Consider the following 8,363-nt stretch of genomic DNA (forward strand, 5'->3'; position numbering starts at 1 on the left):
TTTATTTCATGTTGTTATGAAACCACCCCTGCTCAGACTGTACGTTAACACTGATGATCTTCTGTGATAAGATACTGTACAGCTTTACAGTGTCACACACTAAGCACAGCAGCGTGCAGGAGCTCACATGATGGTCATTTAATATCCATGACTCACAGTCCACAGGACTAGGACTCTGGCCAGCTGGGATTTGTTCTAAGTAGCGTGAAATGACAAGCAGTGTATGAGATACAGCTCAGATACCAAACATGGTGGCCAGGCATTTAAAAAAAACATGTCTCCTTGCCTTCTCTAACAGAAAAAAATAACAAATCATGCAGAAGATTCACCCAGTACCTACAGGGTATACATATATTTTTGGATAATGTACAAAACATCAGGTGCCAAAATGAAGAACATGATATCTTGCCCTTCGTAGGCAGCTTTTGCACTTTCCCTAATCTCTAGCTGTGTTCTTTTCTTACCTTTGTTTTAATTTCTTGGCTTACAATGGAAATTAATAACTACTCTAACCATGCTTGTTCTTTCTGCCTGATTTTCGTATTTAAAACTGCAATTTATTTTCTGTGGCTTGCTATTCAGCTGGGACGTTATATAGCTGCAGAGCGCAGGAGGGATTAGATGTTACTCTGTGATTCACCCAGTCCCTGAGGAGAGCTATATAAAGATCATCCTCGTCTCCTTGGCCCCAGGGAAGCTAGGGGGCAGATTATGAGCTAGCGGAAAAGACGTAGGTCTCACCATCTGCAAAGAGGTTCCAGGAGTACACATCCCTCTGTCCTCACATTGTGCAGAACTGGAAAAAAGGTGTGCTCCATTGCTCAACTACTGTTAGCGTAGCCATGGAAGAAGAGTTTAAATAAAAACAAAACCACTGAAAGTTCTCTTTCCCACTGAGCAACTGCTCCTTTCACTGGAATTGCTCAAGGTTTCCCTTTCCAAAGAGAAGAAGATGGTGTGGAAAAGCAGAACTGAGAGACTTCGTTGTTTACAGATGCCTTTTCTCCATAGCCTGGGAATCCTGAAATACAATTGCCTTGTAAGGGCAGGTTATTTTCAACCACTCCCTTCATTTATGTTCCTGTTAAATCCATGGCTTAAGTGGGGCTTCTGTGCTGAAGAGATTTTGCACTGGCTGTCTGCCCAGGGATGGATTGCAGCAAGAGTAGACTGACAGAAATAGGCAGTTATGTATGTAGAATCTCTAAGTCTTGAAATGAGAATATCATTGCTAGAGGTCAAGCTTTATGCTTGCCAGTATTTCCCTCATTTACTGAAGTCAGTTGACTCTCGTTTGCCAGTGCTGGCTATTTTCGTAGAGCGCTCACAATGGTGGGGATTTTCTCATTTCAGTACTTGCAGAAATGATGCAACTTTGGATACTTTTGCCCCTGAAACTTTTTCATTAAGAATTCCAAACTTTATGCTCTCATACTAAAATTTCTTCCAGATTACTTGTTTACATGTGAAAAGTGTTCTAAAAACATTTCTATAAAGTATAAATTGTTTTTTAACATGTTTTATCTAAGGTTTTGACATTTTAGGACTATTATTTCTTCTCCAGAAATCTTTTCTAATCTTTCAGAAGCAAAACTTTGAATTCTAGAAAAGAAAATCTTAAACCAGTATGCAGCATTTTTAATCTGCTTTTCAAAACACTTGGAATTATGGCTGTAAAACCAAAAGTATAACTGCTCCTTTCTTTGCTCTTCCATGCTTTTTAAGGAAGACTCAAGATGTCATATGGAAAATTTGAAGAGAGAAGGAACCTGAGAGCTGACAACTATGACACCACCTGCTTCAGATTTTGTGTTCCTTGTGGCAAATTTAGTTATATTTGTCCATCTATTTTTGCAACACCATTTTGTCCAATGTCTTATCATATGCGGCAGAGTTTTCCTGCTTCAAAATCCACGTAAACTGTAAAGTTTCCACTAAATGTAGTTTATTTAATATAAAAAGCCCTTCCAAAACAGATGTCTGAACTTTTTACAACAAGAACAGTTATCTTTTTTTTCAGTTTTGAACTGAATTTTGCTGTATTACCACTACCTTTACTAAGGCTCTACTGCTTTTGATTTTGTTTTTAATATCCATTAGTTTAAAATGTTATTTTAAATACAAGTTGCTGTTCATTGTTCTGAAAGAAATCTCAAAGAGCCTTGTACAAGAAAGGAATGAGATTTGTGATGGTCCTCAGTTCCTTGGAGAATTGTTTTAGCCCTAGATGACACTTTGAGAACTTAGAGAGCCTTAGAAAACACTTTGTCCTTGCACAAGCAAATTTTCCTTAGTTACAAGGAGATAGTCACATGGGGATTACCAGACAATGAAAGTCCTTCAAGGCTGAATCCAAATTTTAGAACTGATATTTTTGAACTTGAACTTGATCTGATTCTCATGTGAACCACATGAAGTTCAACAAGACCAAGTGCAAGTTCCTGCACCTGGGTTGGGATGATCTCAAGCATAAATACAGGCTAGATGGAGAATGTTTGAAGGCAGCCCTGAGGAGAAGGACTTTGGGATGCTGATGGATGAAAAACTCAACGAGAGTCAGTAATGTGCACTTGCAGCCCAGAAAGCAAACCCTATACTGGACTGCATCAAAAGAAGTGTGGCCAGCAGGGCAAGGGAGCTGATTCTCACATTCTACTCCACTCTTGTGAAACCCCATTTTTAGTACTGCGTTCAGGTCTGAGGTCCCCAACATAGGAAAGACATGGACCTGTTGAAGTGGGTCCAGGTGAGGCCATGAGGATGATCAGAGGGCTGGAGCACCTCTACTACAAAGTTAGGCTGAGGGAGCTGGGCTTGTTCAGCCTGGAGAAGAGAAGGCTCCGGGGAGACCTTATTGACACCTTTGACATCTATACCGGGCCTACAAGAAAGCTAGAGAGGGATTCTTTGTCTGAGAATGTAGTAACAGCAAGAGGTAATGACAATAAATTAACAGTGTAGATTTAGATTAAAGAAAAAATTCTTCACTCAGAATCTGGTGAGGCAGTGGAACAGGCTGCCCAGAGAAGTTGTTGCTCCACCCCTGTAAGTGTTCAAAGCCACACTGGACGGGGCTTTGAGCAACCTGGTCTAGAGCAAAGTGTCTCTGACCTTGGCAGAGGGATTGGAACTGGATAATCTTTAATGTCCCATCCAACCTAAACCATTCTATGATTCTAATATATGATTTTGTACCTAATGATCTTAGTGTTAAAGCTGTGATACAGAGGAATGAGTATCTTTTCTTCATGTATGTACTGCATTATGTATTTTATATGTTTTTTTGTTTTTTTTTTGTCAGAAAGGAGTTTTCCTGTGTTCTTTGAGAAGATCAGACAAAAGGCAATATTGAAATCAACGATAAAGATTGTAATGACTTCACTAGGTCTAGGATTTTACCTTGGAATAGTGAAAAACAGAAATGAACAGAAATAAGCAATGTACTGCACTATCACCCTTGAGATCTGAAAGGTCTCAATGATATGAATGCTGGACATTAACAAAGCACTACTTTGGAAATGAATGGTGTGCTATACATGATGTTGAATCCACACAATGCTACCTATCGATTTTTTTTTTGGTTGATTTGCGTTTTGTTCGCAATAACATGAGAAATGGAGAAGTGAACTTGTAAACATCTCTTCCCTATTATCAGGCTACACTGCTAAGATGTATTCAAAAATTGGGCTGTCTGGCCTCAATTTCTCTCCTGTGTGACAGTCTAATCCATGTTTATTTCAGATTACTGAATACTGAATCAAGAAATTTCCAAAGGAACATTTCAGCCACTTTTGATCATAACCATTCCTTTCTAGCAGTTTCTCCTGAGTATTAATCTACTGAAATACCATCTTGGATCAGCTATATGTGAAGTCTACTGATTTGGTCTGGTAGATATATGGATGTCGCTCAGGTTTGCAAGAATTTATTTTTTTTCTACCTTTTCTCCACTTTTCTCTATGGTTTCTGTCACCAAAAGGGAAAGAATTAGAACTGTCTTTACTGGATAAAATTTGGCTGTTAGTTTGCTGAGACCTACCCCAAAGCTGACAATTGCATCTTTACCCAAATTCCTGATAGTTTCCACAGGCTTCTAGGTGAAGGGCCTGAATCAAAGCATTCTGCCCATTAAACTGACAGCACTGCCTCTTTCTGTGTATTAACTATTAGCCTAGCTTTCCTTCCTTCTACTGCTCTATGCAACTACTTCTATCCTATATGTTGCTGTAAGAGGCACACATACAACTGCGAAGGTTCAGATAATGTACACTCCAATTTGCATAAGTCAACAGTTAAGATGTGATGACTTGTGTAGTTGCCATCATGCTAGTCTGATTGTCTGACAGGACTCATGATTAGAAGATCATGTATAGATGGAGATATTATTTTGTAGTACTAGTGCAGACAGAACTGGAAGCTGCTCTGATTAGGTATTTTGGAGAGTATACATGAAATGTCAAGTTGGAGGAACTGTTTCATGTAACGAGAGGACAAGAATCTATAATGATTTTATTAGACTCTCAATGTGTGATAGCACTACATGTATGGAGCAGTGGGGAGGTAGGGCACACATTGAAGAGAAAAGCAAGTAGTTGGTAGAGAACTCCCCCTCCTCCCTTTGTCATCCATGATGATTTATGAACCTCTCTGTGGCTCAGTCCTGTCTCTTCAGAGAAAGAATCCAGTTAGCTTTCTCATAATGGCAGAAGTAATTAAAAAGGGGATCAACTTCAGAGGATCATGAAACACACGCAAAAAGCGTGTCTCTTTAATGATATCCCCTACATCCTTTACTGGCAAGGTTTCTGCTAATCTAATACCTGTTAATTTTCTTTCTAATTAGGGCTATAGCTCACCATAGGCTGTTTTATATTTAATGTAGATATGGTTAAGGGGGCCGATCCTCTGTTTTAGGGGAAGCGAGTGGAAGACTGGAAGACATGATATACAAGACATTGGAAGATCAATAGCTCTTTTTATCTTGCTTCAAAACCAGTATGAAAGTGCATAGAGTTTATAGCATGAATAGAAGGAAATTTTATAGGGAGAGAGCTCACTGTAGCCACGTAGGTACAGGCTTTCACTGAAACCATGTTTTAGACAATGTGATATAAAAAACTGCATGTCTTTTGAAAACTCAGAAAGTAAGTGCCACTATGCTGTTAGCAAATGAAACTATGCATATCTAGCCTCCTCCTCTCCCTTTTGTCTCTCCCAGTCTGAAGTGAGGAATGGAGAACAACAGGCTGCTGGACGAAGACCACTTCTGAAAACTGTATATGTTCACATATTTTCTCTTTTGAGGTCAAACGCTCTGCTTGAACGGTAATTGGACATTTCTCAGTGAACTGGGTTTTGATCAGTGAAATATTTGTTGAGCCTGAGTATTTTCCAAGTATTTTTCATTAATTTAAAAAACAGGTGTTTTGTAGAATTCCTGTTGAAGTTGCTGGATTCCTGGCAAAGCAGGTATTTCAGAAGTGTTTCAGAGGAAATCCATAGAGGAATCATAGAATGGCTTGGGCTGGAAGGACCTCAAAGCCCACCCATCCCCACCCCCTGCCATGGGCAGGGCTGCCCCCCACCAGCTCAAGCTGCCCAGGGCCCCATCCAACCTGGCCTTCAGTGCCTTCAGGGATGGGGCACCACAGCTTCTATGGGCAGCCTGTTCAGTATTTCCTAATTCTGGATTGCCAAATATGTTCAGAGTCTGAGGCTTCCCAAAGCTCTAAGTCTGAAAGCACCAGGAGGCAGGAGATTCTGAAAGCTGTGCATGTTCCCATCACAGAACTGAGATTTAGATTTTTTAAAAGTCTTGGAACATGCTTCCAGGATCTGTTGGCTGGAATATTTTCTTCATGGTGAATTTGCCACAGAACCATGAATCACTGAAGCTGCCCAGAGCTTATAGAAAGTGTCCGGCAAACATAGATTTTGTGCTGGAACAAGATTAGAAAGTGTTCAGTGCTGGCTGTACTAAGATTATTTTGAAAACCAGGTCATTCTAGGATATCAGCCCACTAATATAGCTTAATGTGTCTTGCAAAAATTTCTTGCTAACAGAAAATTCTCTATTTTTAGCTCTACTTAGTGTAGTCAGTCAGAATTCTTGTCTGCAGTTCATTATGAGAAGTAACTTCCAGTTAGGTTGAAGAGCAGTGTGACCAACAGGAGCTTCAGCCTCATGGCAGCACTGTGAAATCACATTCCATCTAGAACATCTTCAACTTTTGTTGAAGGACCATAGACTACTGTCTTGTCGAGAAATAGCCATTTTCTACAATTTTTTCAGAGACTTGCTGAAATTAAATTTGAAAAAAAGTATTAGGGCATTCAGTGTTTATCCTGTTACTTACAGAGGTAATTCTTTACTATACAATATCAATATCTTGATACAGCTGAAATGAATATATGGAGCTTTCACAATTGCTCTGTTCCTTAAAGGTCACACTGGACTAATTTGCAAAGCTGGAGGAACAAACTTCAGGAATTCACTTGAAGAACTTGCACTTGAAGAAAATTTGCAAGTATTATCACACTGGGAATGGAGAGCTGATTTTTACCAGGAGATGGGGAGGACGTTACAATGAGAGGGTGCCTGGAAAGTCTTTGAATTCTAAAGGAGCTTATGAACATCTGTAATGCTTGTAGTAATGCAAGGCACCAATCAGGAGGAAATGAGGGTAAATTTTTGTTTTCTGAACTCTTCTGTCTGTTTTTCTGTCTGTCTTGTCTTTCATGCATGTCTTTACCTGCTGCAAGAGCTTGCACAAGATCAAATTAAACCAAAGAGTCTGGAAGTAACAAAATGTGCATGATGGAAAAATTTCAGCTGGAGTGTTCTGTGGCATTTTGGGCATAACGCTTCAGAAATTATGTGGGTCTAACAGAGGTACTCTGCGGAGATCAAAAAGAATAACTGGAGACTGTGACCAGCAAGAAATTTAAAAAAAATAAAAAAAATCACAGAAGAGAACTCCAAAGGAGGATGGGAGAAATATTCCTCAGGTGTTCCAATACAGGAAAGTCTGTTCTTGAAGAATTCAAAATGGATAGGACAATAGATCTAAGCAGGAACAATATATATCATAGGTCTAAACTGCAGTAAAGGATATTCAGGGCCAAATCAAAGGAAATAACATTAAAGGGTATTCTGATACTTAATTATATTTCCCGGGAAAGCTGTTATATTTCCATTATTAAAGGAGGTATTTGCCATTGCTTTAGGCAAGTATCTCTCAAGTATGGCTGGATGTGAGTTAAAAGGAAGAACTATGTTGATTTTTGAGAACATTTCTAACCATGTCTTCTGTGAGTGCTGCTCTGAAAGTAATGCCTCCTATTTTATTATGTTAGCCCACACCATCAGAGGTGGATGCTGGTGGTATGGCAGTAGAGGTTGAACCTTCCCACCAATATTCTGTTACATGTTGTTGCTGTGCGACAGATGGCAGCAGAGGGGCAGTCTGACAAAATGGCATCTGACATGGAAGTGCAGATGGAGCAAAGGTGTGTGATTGAACTCCCCCATGCAGAAAAAAATGCACTCACTGACATTCATCGATGCTTGCTGAATGTTTATGGAGAACAAATAGTGGATATGAGCACAGTGAGGCAGTGGGTGGTGTGTTTTAGCAGTGGCAACAGTGTCATGAAAGATGCTCTGGATGGCCATGTAGATTTTTACAAGCGTGGCATGCTTTTGTTCATTGCTGATGAAAATGTGACTGTGTTGAAAAACAGTGTCTTGTAGCTGAGAATTTGCTCTATCAAATAGTGTTATTGTGCTCTTTGTTCTAGTTTCCATGGAAATAAATAGGAGGCATTACTTTCATTGTGACTTACATATAGCATGATTCACAACAAGTGAGGAAGGAGAAGTTTATTACAGTTTGAAGCATAAAGATATACAAAAAGATGATGATCTTTTATATCATTCTTTTATTGCTAAATATTATGTAAAAAAAATTCAAGGAATTATTTCTATCTTCCCTAACCAAAGAAGATTACAAAAAAATAGCTGGCCACTGTTCTACTTTGTCAGATGTGATGAAACGATACCCCTATTATTATTCTCTCTCTCACTGCCCTGTTATTGAAGGGCAAAGAATAAAGATATAATTTTCCCACTCTAATAGTTTTAGGCATTATACCTCAGGTATTGTTCTCAACTGTTGTTCTCTGATCTTGAGCGAGACTCAAAACCTTTTTACTACTCCCATTATATAAAAGTCATTACCCTTTTGCCTCAGAGACTAAGGCATAAGTTACTCAGTTTCTGCAGACAGTTTGATCATTGTATTACAAGGAAATATAAGATATTAATATCTTATTTATTGTTGCTTTCATACATCCATTCAAAA

At 39.1% G+C, this 8,363-nt stretch overlaps 1 long non-coding RNA gene across 1 annotated transcript; it reads left to right on the forward strand.

Moving 5' to 3' along the window:
• On the forward strand, nt 565-6,800 carry LOC110394368. Its single transcript, XR_002435577.1, has 3 exons — nt 565-3,913; nt 5,219-5,325; nt 6,445-6,800. It is a non-coding gene; the product is annotated as an uncharacterized LOC110394368 (long non-coding RNA).

The sequence above is a fragment of the Numida meleagris genome, chromosome 2, assembly GCF_002078875.1.
Source record: "Numida meleagris isolate 19003 breed g44 Domestic line chromosome 2, NumMel1.0, whole genome shotgun sequence".
NCBI classification, from domain to species: Eukaryota; Metazoa; Chordata; class Aves; order Galliformes; family Numididae; genus Numida; species Numida meleagris.